Genomic DNA, 16703 nt, shown 5'->3' with positions numbered 1-16703 from the left:
TTCTTGAAAATATTCGATCGATCTGACGCTTTTAGTTTTCCCGCCTTTATCTTCACACGTGGGTATCTTATATATCCGTTGATACCGTATCATTCTCTTTCGGATTACCACGATTGACATAAACAATCAGTAATTTTATTGATGCGTGTAGCTAACGTTGTTATAATTTTTACCAAATTCCAGCCATGTCCTTTTGAAAATCACCTGGGAAATTGAAACTACCTCTCTATTTTCTTATGATAATAGATCGTTTTCCTGATCGATACATCAACAGTGATCGAACGTAATCATTAATTAGTATTCGAAGGATGCACAACACATAAGCAATTTCACGGTAGTCTACTGCATGCCATCACGCACGTTCTATCCTACTCTCGATTCTAATAATAGAGTTTGGCACCTTGCTGCTTCGAACTCGAAGGACCACCCAAACGACAAAGAACGGAAGAAGAGGAGGAGGAAGAAGAGGAAGAAAGTAAAAATGGGTGATGTGCGTTCGACTTTACGAGCGACTTTGCCGGTGGCAATTCGATCGGTATTACAAGGGGAGACAACTAACGTGTGTACTTACAAATGTATGTATGTACGTAGACGTAACAGCGAAACACAGTAGGTCGATCCAAGTGATTGATAAGCATTGCCACGCGCCGACTCGCGCGGACAAATACTATCGCGGAAAGGACGACGGGACCGCCCGCGGTGATCCCCGCCACATGACGTATGTACGTATATACATACACATATGCCGCGCCTCTCTTCTCCACAATCTTTTATCTTCTTTGGAATTAACTAAATCTTTTTTCTTCTTTTCCTTTACTTTTTTCAACGTCCTCTTTGAACGGAGCAAAGCTTGTATAAAAGTTAAAAACTTCTCGAGTATTTAACAGAGACGAATGACCAAGGATGATTCTCCATCTTGCAATTTGTAATATTTCTCATAAGAGAAAAATATACGAAGTGATAAAAATACGTGAAAAATATGCGAAAAGTACGCGTGTTATTACGATTAAAAGAACATTTAAAAAAAAAAAGAAAAGAAAAGAAAAGAAAAATTCTTTCGGAATGTTCGTTCTCGGTCGATGATATTAAGCTCGTTAACTATTTCGTCAAGACCGCTATAAACGGCGACTACGTTTCGAGAATGCTCCCTTAAGTATGATACATTGTAAGAATATGATGTATGGCGGAAGGTAGGTCGATAGATAGGATTAAAAAAAAGAAGAAAGGAAAGGGAAGAAAAAGAGAAAAGGAAAGAGAAAAACGAAAAAAGAAAAGTTGCCATTTCGATCGAGACGTCGATGATTATCGAGACGGAACCGGAGTTACGAGCTTTTCCTCTGATATCGGCAACAAGTTTTCTCTTGCTTATAAGTATACCGACTAGCTAGAACCAACGAAGAATGAACGCTTTCGGCAACACCGGTGTTTAAGATCGGTTGACTATAAAATGAGATGATAAATGATTGGCCGAGGCATAGTAAGCGAGTTCGATCTGACAGGTAGTAATACGGAGCTCGGAGGCTGTAACTCATGCTTCGCTTCGATGCCAAGGAAAATTGTGACGTGACAACGAAAAAGTATCTCGATAGAGTGTCTTTCTTCTCTCTCTCTCTCTCTCTCTCTTCTTCTTTTTCTCTTTCTCGAGAAAAGAGGAAACCAATTAGTCCGCATAACTATTTCTACGAACACGTCGCAATAAGAACAGAGTGATTTAATCGTGAACCAACGCAACGTATACCTACAAGGTCCACTTCTTACTTCAATTTTCTCACGCACCATGAACCCTCGGCCGCAACTATTATAGTCGGTCCGTTACTGGCCGACTAAAAAAGAAATACCGATCCACTGTTTTCATACGACACGGTACGAAGTTTCGAGAACGAGTGCTTCCCTAATTAATGGGCGTAACGTGAAAGCTAAGTACTTACTACGTCGCTTCGACGGTCTCACGCGTACGCCATGTTTTACGCGCTTAGGTGAAACAACGTGATTTCATTTTTATCCATTCTCATGACCTTTGGATTTTTTGTTATTCCTGCAAAGAGAATTCCATCATGTCGATGACGTCAAATCTATTTTTGACATAAACCTACTTATATCTTAAACAAGATCTACGATATTCCAATTATTTTAATATCGTTTGTCTCGCGTGAAAAGTGATTCTTATAACGTAACTCTTGAAAAAAATTGATCCTAGAATATAAAAAAAAAGTAGTGACGTAAAACAAGGACAGGGTGTTTTTCCTTTCAACGGAGTACAACGTAAATCTCTAGTTTACATTTACATCAGCACAATATCAAATACTACGTCACAATTTTTTATCATTTGAGAATTCATTTCCCAAGGTATATACACACAATGGCCAATAAAAATCATGAAATACCTGAAAAGGAACGTGATAGCGGTATGAAAGTTACCACGTTGAACGGTTAAACGTTTGTTAAAAAAACATTCTATCCTTGCGGAATTAGTTGTAGATTTTTCTACGTAGTACGAGAGGTATATATAGACACACACACACACACACACACACACACACACACACAGAGATATATATATATATACCTACTAGCGAAATATTTTGATGAATAGCAGGCAAATTTCTTCTAATCCGTGACAGGGAGTAGAGTCTAACGCAAAGGGGAAACGTAGGAGGTGGCAAGAGTGGGTGGGGGATGGAAGGAGACAAGGGTGTTGTAGGAGGGGGCGGGAATTCAACCGGTTCTCCCGTTGCGGTTCGGATCTCTTTGCTTTGTACATGTGTGCATATGTGTGTGTATGTCTACGTGTGTTCGTAAGTTTGTTCGTTCGTGTGGCACGCAGTTCGCGCAATCGTACTGCGAAGCCGATCAGCAAGGAGATAAACGTGACACCGATGTAGCTCTTGCTCTCTTGCCACGGTCTCTCCTAACATCGAGCAAGGCAAAATACAAAAACTACTCCTCGGAGGTTCCGCGCGGCGCATCGTTCTTAGATTCGCATCTTCGCTGCGCCATGGAAGGCGCCTTATCTACCGCAGAAAATCAAAATGTCGCGCCTCGAGAAGCAGAACTTCCGTAACTCTTGCTATTTTACATAACGCGCGATTATGGTATTACTCTCGCATCTAAAAACTGACTTATTATTCTCTCCTTCTCTCTTTCTTTCTCTCTCTCTCTCTCTCTCTCTCTCTCTCTTTCTCTCTCTCTCTGTGTTTTTCTTTCTCTTTCTTTAAATAATTTTTAAAGAAAATGAAAGAACACCTTCTTTTAGCATCTATCCTTACAGTATCTGGATTGATTCATTGGATTAAATCTTATCAAAGTTCAAAGTATGTATGTACGCATTAAGCCCTACTCAGTTCGACATCGTTAATTTTCTTTTAAGTACGTTCGAGTATCATTAAACGATCGAATTCTGTAAAATGTTAACAATGTTAAGAACGCACAATCTTTCCATACATTTTTGTCAAATTAAACGTTACTGATAGGAATTATTTTTATCGATATAAAAATATTCTCAAGTATCTCGTAACGGTATGAAAGTTTCGTTAAAGAAACGAAAGAAGCATGCTCGACGATGTTAATCTGTGCTTTTCGTTAATATATAATACAAGACTGCTATAAAAATAAATATTTTTCTTTATCTCGGAGTGGCATCTAAAAGATTTCACGAAAAACGAAACATTTTACGGGACGAGAGTGTTTGGATTCTCGCGGAAGAGGGGAAGGTGCATTGCGCGATGATAAATCTCGGACGATTTCCATTTATCCGCGGCGAGACTAAGTCGGTGGGATGGCAAAAAGTAAAAGGCTGTCTCTAAAACGTGGAAATTATTTCCACCGGCTTCACGAATACTAGATTCGCATCTACGAGCTCGGTCTCTCTCTTTCTCTCTCTCTCACTCACTCTCTCGGTGCACGGTACCGAGACTATCTCAAATCTAGCTGCCTAGCTGAGAATACCTGTCGGTATTCCTCTCCCCTGTACGTGAAGGAGGAGGGCTAACCCGTAGGAGTCACCTTTTCGACATCGTGCAGCTACATCGGCATGGATGGAACGAATGAAAAGAAAGGAGAACGAAAAAGATACATATAATATGATAACAATATCTATAAAGAGTTTATCTCCTTGTTAGAATAATTATAGATTAGAACGAACGAATTCGTCTAAGTTATAATATCAACGTGTATTTAATTATGATAATTTTATTTCTGGAAAAATAATCAGATAGAAAGTTAGGGGATAGTGACCGAACTTGGACCTACGTTTGGATACACGTATCTATATACATGTATGCAAGAAATAGAAAAAAGAGAGAAAGAGAGAAGGAGAGTGAAGGAAAAAAACAACCATGCGAGACATATGACTTATGTGAATATTTTACTTAATAATCCCGTTATACTCGCTTCGGCTATTTCTTTAAGACTCTTACCCTCTCACGATAGATAATGGCGGTATCGAAAGTTGGGACTAGAGCCTTAGCTCGAGGGCGTAAAGGCCCGTCTGAAAGGCGGCCTCATCATCCGTCAACTGTCATACGTCCGACCAATCCCACGAGCCAGAACCGTGTTCACGTCGAGCCACCCACGAGCTCCCGAGAGCGACACCCCTTTCTCCATCTTTCAACCCGATCCTTCAAATTTTTCTTTAACTTTTATCTTTGAAGATTTCTTTTCTCTTTCTATTTTTTTCTTTTTATATCGTATTTATATTGTATTTTACAATGAAAGTAATTGCATAAAAAAAATGTTAAAAGTACTCATTTAATTTTACAAAAAAAATTATCTTCGCAGTAATCGACCTAATTAGAAAAAAGATAGAACAAATGAAATAAAAAAATCGGAACAATCGAAGGAGATATCAGATTCGTTTCCGCATTCGTATCAATTAGACTCGATTAAGGTCGTTAAACATACGTCGGGTGGTACGAAAGGATCGAGAAAACACGATCGATAGCCGAAGTCGGAGCGTAGTAGTACGTCGGTTGGATGTTGCTGGAAGTCAAAGGGAAAAAAAAAATGGTATTTCGGTCCGGCACGTTCGGAATGCCCGTTGCTTGATTTACCGGCAACGGTCTGAGAGACTCTGCTGGACGGGAACGAATTTAAGCAGGAAAAACCATCGAGAAACAAGCAGCGCGTTCTTCTGGACGCGTACCTTTCAGGGAACAGCGGAGGGGAGGGTTGTTCCTTTATCCTCATGAAATTCCCGCGATCTATTTCGAGAGATAAGTATTCTCGACGTTCGGCAAAAGCCTGAGGAAACGGGATCTCCTCAGCGACGCCTTCGACCTTTTGCTTCGTTTGCCGGCCCTCGACGGGACGCAAGAACAAATTGCAATGAGTTCCTTCGAGGACTCGAATGCCGACTCGCCGTCGATATCTCGCATCTAATGCAATTTACAATTGTCAAGCACGCCGGGACGGATCTCGATCGGTCGAAAATTGCACGTTCCAAACTTTTGTATATCTATACGGCTCTTACAGAGATACGCGTTATTAATAAATCACTTTAATGTCGACATTAAAAGAAAAGAAAAAGAAAGTTCTTTTCTTTTTTTTCTTTTTTCTTTTTCTTTTTTTTTTTTCCTTCGAGTTACATAAAGTTGACACTTATTTTTTTTCTCCTTGATTAATTATATAACGTTAAGTACAAGTGTATAATATATTTAATCGATATTGTTAACAAGTCGTTTTATTTTGAAAAATAATATTTTTCTACTCATTTTGGAAGATTCTATCGGTAATACGAAAAAAAAAAAAACGGTTAAACGTTAATAGAAATCATGTCGAACGAAATGCAAGATAGGGTAACGATAGAGAATACTTTGCGCGCTATTCGTGTCACGCAGACGCGTGTCGGTAAATTTACGTTATATGTATATGAAAGAAACCGGGGTGCTTTGAAATCTGATCAACGCGTAATATTGTGTACTTCGTTATTCTGTATATTAATTTTATGATTCTCGAGGACGATCGAACTCAATCTGAAAGATACTGTCATCGATTCAGAGATACTTGATTCGATCGATTGAAAACTATTATAAATTTGCATATATATATATATATATTTTTCTTTCCCTTAAAAAAAAAAAAATAAATAAAGTCGACAAATCGATCCGATTTTTTTAGAAACAATTTATACCTACTTTGAATTACCAGTATTTCTATAAAAAAATTCTCATTCACTATTTCATCATGATCCTTATATAATTACTTCGAAACGAAAGGATTGAAATCCACTCACCATAAACCGAAAGTATCCTCGACGCGTATAGGCCGTGGCATAACTTTTCATGAGGAAAATGTCAGAAAGTATCGACTAATCGCGCACTATAATAACTATGTACCTATACATATACATAAACATATATATATATATACATACATACATACATACATACATATATATATATATATACACGATGTACGAAATCAAAAAAAAAAAAAAACGAGAAAGAGAAGAATCCTTTAAGATGGAATCGATAATATCGAATCGACATTCGAGTTCCCGATGAAGTTCTCGCCGTTAAAGAGATTTGAGAATCGAGGAGCGAACGAAGGATGAGGAACGAACATTCGAAAGGGATATGTCTCGAGTGTCATTTCGATATAATAATATTCTCGCTCGAGAAAAATCGCGATTGCGGATACGACGAGAAAATGTTTCTTTGTTTCTTTTTTTTGTTTTTTGTATAGAACAACGGATTTTCTTTGAAACTCGACGGCGATCGGTCGCGAAGTAAGGTAACGGATCGAGACGCGCGGAAACACTGGCAGGATTATGAAGTGCGATGTTGATACGATGGCAGGCAGCGCCGGTGAAAGAGGAAGGAGGAAGGAAGGCAAGCTAGCAAGCGCGAGGGCGCGCGAGAGAGCTCGCCATGCCCATATGCCCATACGCCTGTACCTTGCTCTCTGTGTGCCTTCGAAGAGCGCGGGAGAGTGCGAGTCCTCTCCTCCCTCGTCTACCCACCCTCTCTCTTTCACTCTCTCTCTTTCACTCTCTCACTCTTTCTCTCTCTCTCTCTCTCTCTCTCTCTCTCTCTCTCTTTCTGTCTGTCTATCTCTCTATCTCTTTCTGTCTGTCTCTTTCTCTTTCTCTCTCTCTCTCTCTCTCTCTCTCTCTCTCTCTCTCTCTCTCTCTCTCTCTCTCTCTACCACCTTCTCCTCCTCCTGTCTAACCATATACACGAGCTAGACTCGCCTCCGCTGCGAGCGCACCCACGCGATCGAAACGAGCCGCGAAGAGTACTCCGTCATCGATGAACCGACCTTTCCTCTTTTTTCTCTCTCTAACTTTTTTGTTTCTTATTTTCTCCCTTTTATTTTCCCCCTTTACACTTATACGTTAGTCTTACTTTCTTTCTTTCTTTCTTTCTTTCTTTCTTTCTTTCTTTCTTTTCTTCTTCTAGAAATATATCCGAGAAGATAACGTTCGTAGATTTTCCTCCGAGATTTCTTCACGAGTGATATTTACGGATTTTCTTTCCTTTCCTTTTTCTCTCATCTTTCTTCTTTCGATCATCTCGTAATAGAAAATTATTAATGGAAATTCAATATCACGATATGAAATATCGAAATCGTACAAATTTTCTACGTAAGCTGTAGCTTACGAAAAAGGTTGAGAATCACCGTCCGTAAAAGGTTCGAAAGGGAGGGGAATTTTCTGCGGGTGCTATTATAGTTTGTTGGCCGATTCTAGGTTCGTTTCGGCCGGGGGGAGGGACAGGGAGGAGGGTGAGCGAATGTTCGAAAGCATCGCGAGCCATATATCCGTAATTACGTCAGTAGCGGGGAAAAGCTTTTAACGTGCCGCCCCGTGACCGTCGACGGGCGAATCAAAGCGAAGAGAGAACACGTATGTTTATCTCTCTTTCTCTTTCTACCTGTGTAAGTGTGTGATGTCCGTTGCTCGAGCGCGCACCATCCGAGAGAGAAGCCGAACTTAATACCTGGAACGTGGACGTAACGTAATGTATTGCCGGGAGAGTTACAATGCCAACGTATACTCCATCGGAGTGTATTACAAGTCGGACTACGACGAATTTCTAGTCGAAAAACTGGAACCGTATGAGCCATGCTCGTACATGGAATACATCGTATCTAGTTGAAAACTAGATAGTAAATGACGAGACTAGAGAGTGATCATATTTTTACCGATAGATAATACGTACTTAGATATATATATATATATAAGTAAAGTACTTGTCTTATAAACGTCATTCATTATTACTGCCCGTTATTTACTGGTACCTATAATCAAGATGGCGGAAGGTCATCGAAAATTATCGTTACGATCATCGTGCGTTTCTACGCGGGTAAAAAATAACGAGTTTCTCCCGTTAATTTATAAGAATTTATTTCAACGTTTCGACCTTGATCATAGAACACTTGTTTGATTATAACAGAGAACATCCAGTATCCATTATTCCTACTTGATTATTCGCGAATTTATCTTTATCCATACGCTTGTCTCTTCCTATTTGATCTTCTACCGTTGCGAAGAAATGATAAATCGATAAATGATACCGCTTTTATATTGTATTACCATTTCGCGTGATCGTCTTACAACGTGAGTAAAGTATTTAACCGGAGAGCACGGCGCCAACCCCGAAGGCATGCGAATACGATTAAATCGTCGTGGAAGTCAACGCTCACGCCTAACAAATCATCCGGCGTTGTCTTCGGAGGTGCAGCGCTATTTGTTGCAAATTAATTATTGCGCTGCGCTCCAAGTATTTCATCGCGACACCCTGGCGAACTTAAGTTATGCGCAAACGTAACGACGTTGTAAATCATACTAACAATGGTACCACCTCACGTGTGGGTAGAAGATGTAACGCATCGATACATCGACGATGAATACTTTCGTATGATCTTTGCGCGTGCGCATCGAGAACGCGACAAGAAGAAGCTGATAACTCGACAACTTCTCTTTGGACATTTTTCATCGTATTATATTGTTAAGATAAAGATATATATATATATATATATATATATATATATACATACACACGAATGTGTAGAAAATGATCGATTCGCTAATAATTCTTTTTACCTCGCTACATCTAGTTTTATTTATCACAGTCGATAGATCTATCCGTTACAATATCTTATATCTAACTCTAAGTAATATGTTAACTCCGATAAAATCAATTTCAATGTAAAAATATTTGCTGAATCGATAATTTAAAGCATCAAATCGATTTTATGGATTTCCATCGACGTTTCTTCTCGACTACTACTACTACTACTACTACTATTACTACTACTATTACTCCTGCGTTCTCACTCACTTTTTGTTCCCCTCGCAATGCTAGCCACATTCACGTGAAATCGTAGTTGGTAGTAGCAATTACGAATCGCGTGATTTGTGGCCGTAACTCGGCACGACGGCGGCGTCGTGACGCTCCCAACTTACCGGTGGCGAGGCTCTAGGTGGTCGGCACCAACTTACCTACCTTAGCCTTCGTCGTGTTGCTTTTTCTACGGAATAATATTACTTCGACCTACGATCTAACCGCTACTTGGAATCGTGTGTATCGTTGATAGACCGAGGATCATCGTCATCACATGTGATTAATGATGGTCTAGCGGATCCTGACCTTGGTTGTTGCTAAAACGACTTTGACTTTATAATCGTTTTGAATTCCTCGAACGATCGAGTTATTATATTTTCATATAACAAGAAGCATAATCGTTTATCGAACGAAATGATAAGTGTATCGCGAACTGCAACCGTACAAAATTCTTATCTTTCGTCGCGTCGATCCCTCATATCGAATTTATACGATATTTATTCGTGTAAAAGTAAGAAAAAGAAATAGGATAATTGTGCTTCTTTGGAATAATAATGCGTGAGTATAATTAACATTTCGATATGAAAAAAAGAAACTAATAGAAGAATTATAAAAGTCGTTAACTACAGAAAAGACCAAATTACGAAGTTAAGGTACAGAAGCAGTCAAGTGTTCAGGTGGAAGGGGACCAGGCGGATTTAGAAAGTCACGAACGAGCACGACTACCGTCGCTGACATTGCCTCTCAATTTATTCGACGAACTCGCTCGCTAATTGAAAAGTGGACGAATTAACGCGGCGACGGCAATGGTGGCGACTGAATCGTCCGCAATTTATAATGTCGCGTCGACGAACGAGCGATGTTTAAGTATACCTATCGTATACTACGATATGAGAGAGGACATATTGTCATGGTAAAAACAAAGTCGATAGACGGCGCTAAAGCTCTCTATCATTCGATCGCTCTATAAATTTCAGGTGCAACGGATGTCACGAAAATACAACAAAACGCGTTGCGAATAAACGATCAAGAGATACTACGTACTAACGTTTATACGATTCTCACCTGTCTTTGTTAAAACGTATATCTTCTCTAGAACGATATACACCATACATAATGTATATGATGCAATTCGATTAAAGATATAAATTTTGTATCTTCTCTCTCGCGACGAATTCAACTCAAACGAAAGATAAAGAGAAATTTCGAAGAATGACGTACTATCGATCTTCCATCTCTTCTTTCACGATTTCTTTCGATCTTAGACAGGTATCTAACAAACTTTTATAAATTTCTAAATCAGAATGTAATATTAACGTAATAGTAACTTCTAACGAACGATAACATATTACATACCTTTAGAAATTCAAGAAATGGTAATCTCTCCGAGTAAAATTGCCAATAAAGAAACAAAAAGAAATGTCTAACGTATAAGTTACGATCGAAACTGTATTACGTGAAATTACTCTCATAAAAATGATAAGACGATAAGACGTAAGTAAGAGAAAAAAAAAAAGAAAAGAGGGCAAAAGTCGAAGTGCGATTTGGAGAAACGATCGAGACTCGACGTGAAACGAACGAACGAACGTACGAACGAACGAACTAGTGCCGAACGTGCAACAAATACGGACGATGATTATCGAAGTTGCTTTGAAGGGGGAGACAATAATTATAATGATTATATTGGACTCTTGGAAGGTAGGCGGTCACTGAAGGAATAAATAACAGGTTTCCTTGCTGCGTGCGCCGCTCAACATAGCAGCATAGGGCTGGTTCGATAGATGCGTATCTAAGTGTTCCGCGCGATAGAGACCGCCACTACGCCAGTGGCTCCCGCTTTCCGCAAACGTTTCTTATCAAACGCGTCGGTGTGGCCACGCATTGACTTTTTTTCCCCTCTCTTTCAACCAAAAATCGAGGGTACCTGGATAAATGCCTACGATCTAGGAAGATTAAAATAGACAAACGTAACTGCAATAGAATAGATAAACAAAAGTCTGTTAGCATTTCGATTTTAAAATAACATTTTTCACGATAATACCGTCGATAAAATTATCACTTTCACGATAATTTCGCAAACGGGCGAGACTAAACGAGACACGAAATGTTGTAAGTGGAAATTATGTATTTATGTGTAAACAAAGCAATAGTAGTAGTGGTAGTAGTAGTAGTAGTAAAAGAAAAAGCAAAGTAAGCACTACAATGCGTTGATCGTAACGAGTTCGTTTAAGAACTTTTAATCGAATTTTTACACCTTTTTTTTTTTAATGAAGTTCCTCAGATTTTGATATCTCGTTGAATAGTTATGAAGAAAGCAGACGTGTTAAAATTCGACATTTTTGAACGTGGGAAAAATGTTTCAAAATATTTTCTCTATCGTTAAGATTCATCGAGTAATCGTCGGATCAAGGAACGAAGGGATGATGATCCTTCTCTCTCTCTCTCTCTCTCTCTCTCTAGAGGGAAAGAGAAAGAGGGAGAGAGAAACGAAATGAAAATAGATTCGAGGAAAAAAATAATAAGAGGAAGAGGGTGAGTGGGTGCGTCGTCGTAGCGACGTGTAATTTCGCACGGGTATTACACGCGAGCTGAATATTCAATTCTTTCTCTAACACGATCTCCGTGCGATAAGTTTTTACCACTTCGCGACCGGACGAACGATAGCGCTGCGACAACGACCATTTTTAATATCGAATGTATATTCATCGCCATTACTGGAGAACGCCTTGCCACGCCCGAACTTCCGTTCGAATAAAGAAATTTTTGCAACGAGAGGAAACAACGGTGGTGGCCATGCAAAATTGACCATGCATTTTCCGTATCGTGTTCAAGAAGATACAAGGACAGGTTAAACGAAAGAGTTTGCGATTGATCTTTCGAATGGGAAGCAGATAGCCCGATTACGAGTCTCGCGGACGTCCTGGACGAAGGAAAAAGAAGTACAGGTGCCGGCAATGTGTCCCCCTTTAAAGATATTACGTAGTGTTCGTCGAGACACCTAATTATACGATCGTCGTTTGTTCTTGAAACGGAGGATGCCATGGATCGACTCGATAGCTCTTTCTCTCTTTCTCGGTTCGAGACGGCAAAAGAGGAGTTTGCTTTCTCTCTTTCTTTCTTTCTCTTAAAGGAGGCTGCTCTCTCTCTTTCACTCACTCTCTCTCTCTCTCTCTCTCTCTCTCTCTCTCTCTCTCTCTCTCTTTCTGTCGCTTTCTCTCCCTCTTTCTTTCTCTTTCGTTCTCCTTTCCTGAAGGAGTCCCTCTCCGTGTGCACGCGGGTGAAGATTGTCGCGCGATTAGTGCGGGCCCCGATGTCACGCGTAAGATGCATTGCTCTCGTGCCACGGTCAGCGTCTTTACGTGTCTGTATACGTACGTGTCTCTATGTTTGTATGCATAGGTATACGTTACATCCACCCTCTTGTAGAGACACACACATATATCTAACTCCATATCCCAGACTGCTTGCTTATAGGGGGAACTCGTTTATATATATATACGGTAACGCCGTAAGTGCATAATCGTCGATCGCATCTGCTTGCACTTTGCGTCAACCCGCGGCACCTTGCAGGAACGAGACGCATCTAAGTATACCAGGACCAATCTCTTCGATCCACCTCCGCATTGATAACGTTACGAATACGTTCGAAGCGATCCTTTGAAATATCTTTTATTTCCGCATTGATCCTTCTTCCTTTCTTCGATATTTATATCGGATATGTTTCTTCTCGGATTTATATTCGAACGAATAAATAAATACTCGTATATCGTTAAACGATAAACTTTTAACGATTAATTAAAATGAAGAAAAAAGATATGTTAGAAATTCTGGTATCATTCCGTTCCGTGGCTCTGAACGATCGATTGTTGAAAAATTAATTTTTCCCAAGACTCTCGCGATATTTCAACGAAGTAAAAGCATTACACCGAGTCCGAGAAGTTTTCGAGGAGAATTAAAGTTTTCCCTGTTTCCGAGAGCGAAACCGTCGATATTGCGTTTCAGTCTGCCCTCGTACAACCTGATACATCGATTCTACGACACGAACACGAGAATATATAGATTTTCTTCGAAGATACGCAGTGCAGTTCTCTGTAGGGGATTTTCTATCGAGAATGCTACAGGATGCATTTTCATGTATCGATTCTCGAATAGCTCCTGTCGAGCATTATGACTTATAACGTGAGATAAGATCTTATCTAACGAAGGATCGAAATCAAAATATTAATCGCAATAAGATCGATCTTACCTACCTACAGGATTTATTTTCGTGTTATATCTTTTCTCTCGACGTAAATATCTAATAATTTCTTTATTTCTTGATGAAATAAATCAAAAGATATATAAAAATATATTATATATAAAATATATATAAATTAGATATATATATATAATAAAGATATATATAAAAAATACATGTATATTTTTTTTTTACAAGAAAACTGCACAATTTAACAGCACAAGAAGAAGGAATTGACGGATCGTTGTTATTCGATCGAGAACAAATTTTAAATTGATTCAAGGTTTCCATTGAGGATTCTGTAAATGTTACGCACCTGTGATCTAACTTTTACTTGGAACTATTCAATATGGCGGCTAAGCAGGTGTACCACGTAGATATCAGAAACCTTTTGAGTCGTACTCGAAGGCGGCTACCCATTCGCACGACGAAACCCGACGGCGTTTACAATTGCTAGTCCCGATAGAGCTGCCATCGTATTGCCATACAAACGTCCTCGAGATTACATGTACCGACCTTTCATTCGTTGAACGCGATCGTTCTGCTATTCTCTAACGTTTCGCGAACAATGTAAACGAAATGACCATAGAATGCCACTCTGAGCTTCTATCGCTTTGAAGATTACCGCGATACTACTATGTTTCCATTCAACGAGCAATAAGAAACTCACGGATTATCCTTATCAATTCAAGTTTAATTTCATAACTTCGATTCCTCTTTCGATCGGAGACATTACCTTAAAAAAGATTTCGACATTTCGAAAACAGGAAACCTCGACGCGTTACTTTCAAATAACAAACATAAATAATACAATTGAACGACAACTTAATTTTATTCTTTTTCAACTTGTATCACGCGCAGAAATCTGTCCCGTGAAATAATACGAATAGATACGAATAAAATAGAAAAGAAAAAGAAAGAGAGAGAAAGAAAGAAGGTGTACCGAAAAAAAATTCTGTCTAACTGATGTGGAAGACGTGGAGAGTGGTCCCGACGAATGATTCAGCGTGGCTCATTACTCAAGCAGCTTTTTACTTTAATCACATTAATGAAGCATTTAATCTCACAGCGCGTTTTACAAGCCGACGGTGTGTGGCCCCTCTTGGTTCCATCCTCGACGAGAATTCTTTTTCATTCCCACCCCATCGTTGCCTTTCTCGACTCTTGCTCGCCAACTACCACCACCCTCCACTTCCCCCACCCCCTCCTCATTCCTCATCCCACACTCATTCCTTCGCGTTAGCAAAGGCAGCACGACTTATTATATACTCTTACGTTTCCATGGAGAACCCTCCCGCAGTGCTACGCTAATAACTGCGCCTCGTTTAGGGCTGTTTACACCTGTAGGATCGTACCTATGTGTTTTACCGGGTTAAGGCGTGCGCCATTACCGTAATATATTGTATTACAGGTGGCCGCATTTAAGATCCACTTATCGCGTTGAGAATATCAGCAGTGAGGTAAGGAGTACCTAAAAGTGGGGATAATCGAATTCGGAATAAACCGGATTTTATATCGACAGCTGCTCGTCCCGTTCTTTCCATCGTAGCCAACGAACTTACTTCATTCGTTCGTTCGTTCGTTCGTTCGTTCGTTCGTTCTTTTCGTTGCGTATAAAACCCAAACTAAAAGAGAAAAGAAATTATCTGAAAAAGGTTAAGCCTTTGATCATGCCGCAGGAAGAAGCTCGACGAATCATCTGTTGTTGCTTATATATTATCAACTTTTTAATCGAATGTATATATATTTTTCGTGTTACTCATCGTAATAAATGAGCACGACCTATATTTCATATATGTAACGAAGATATACCTAACGTTATCGTCTAAAAGAATAATTAGACTTTCGTAATTGTCGTAATCGATCCAAATCGAGTAAATTTCCGTCGGACGTATTTACTGAAAAAAGGAAAAAAAAAGATAGGAAGACAAAAAAAAAAGAAGAAAAAAAAAACACGTCGATTCAAATTAGACTCGAAAGTATCGTTACGCGTCCACGGCGCTATTTATCAACTGCAATAATTTCGACGCGTAAAAACGTATTATCTCCTCTCGTATATTGTTGCGCTATTTTTTTTTTTTGGTTGCTTTTTGTGTCTTCGTTCGTTTTTTTCTTTTTTCTTCCTTTCTCTTTTTTTCTCTTTCTCTACTATAATTTTTTTTTTCTTTTTTCGTAACGACAGGATGCATAAAAATATGTTTCTTTTTTCTCCGAGCAATAAAAACTTCCTGCGATGTTTAAATTTGGTCAAACGAAATTAGATATATACATACACATATATACATACATATATATATATATGTATACATGTATGTATGTGTACTAAATAGATACAATACATGCATATGTAAACGCACGCACGTTTGGAAGGTTACCGTCCTGCCTTCATTGTTTCTTTCAACGAGGCACGAAGCGTCGGTTTAACATCGTTGTAATACGTACAGTGGGTTGCTTACATTATGCCGGGAAAGGAACGTGTATGCTCGAATCGGCCTGAAGCGGTACGACGTCACTTACCTGAAACAATAAATTACATACCGTTACAGCACATACGTATTATACTCACATATATATATATATATATATATATCCGTCTGATTTACGATCCTTCAAGTTATGCGTATGCGTACACGCGTTTACATGTGTACGCGCGCGCGTAACCACCTACGCCAAAAAAGTCCCAAAGTAATTCTCCCGTTTTTCTTCGCTTTTTATACTTTTTAAAGTTTGACGGAAGTAAGTACAGTGACTACCGAAAACACGTTTGCTCGGGACCGTTGCTCCCTTATGTATGAGCCTTCTTTCTTTTAACTGCGTATATATACTAAACCTACGAGTTGTAAGATTTGTTCGATGCTCAATGACAACGAGAAAAACTTTACTTTCGTCGACGTTTATGTTTATTTTTACGATCGTGTTTTTGTACGATCCTCGATGAATAAAAATTTTCTGTTGCTTTGAACAAAAAAAAAAAGAAAAGAAAGAATATACGAGAACATAAAAACATTATACATGTAACCTTGACATTTGACAAAAAATAAAATAATCACACAATTGATTAATCTATCGATGATTATCTTCTGATTCATTGCCACTCCGTTGATTTTAAAACACACCATGCATCGAAGAAATGTAATTGATGAATGAAAGCACAATATAAATCACAATTCATTAACAATTCG

General features: G+C 39.0%; 1 protein-coding gene across 6 annotated transcripts in view; it reads right to left on the bottom strand.

Annotated features, from left to right (window-relative positions):
• The window catches only part of LOC127063327 (homeotic protein antennapedia-like), a 231010-nt gene that overhangs the window by 160299 nt on the left and 54008 nt on the right, over positions 1-16703 (bottom strand). The window contains exon 2 of one of the 6 annotated variants that reach the window (XM_050992959.1): positions 15978-16038. The exons of 4 other annotated variants lie outside the window; for them this stretch is intronic. The gene's annotated coding sequence lies outside the window, so the exon portion shown is untranslated. Of the gene's footprint in view, positions 1-6229; positions 6330-15977; positions 16039-16703 lie in introns of those variants that run through there. One more of the 6 variants, XM_050992966.1, reaches the window with a different exon arrangement.

The sequence above is a fragment of the Vespula vulgaris genome, chromosome 4 (genome assembly GCF_905475345.1).
Source record: "Vespula vulgaris chromosome 4, iyVesVulg1.1, whole genome shotgun sequence".
Classification (NCBI taxonomy): Eukaryota; Metazoa; Arthropoda; class Insecta; order Hymenoptera; family Vespidae; genus Vespula; species Vespula vulgaris.
The sequence above is the reverse complement of the archived record's forward strand: the minus strand, read 5'-3'. Positions and strand labels throughout refer to the sequence as shown.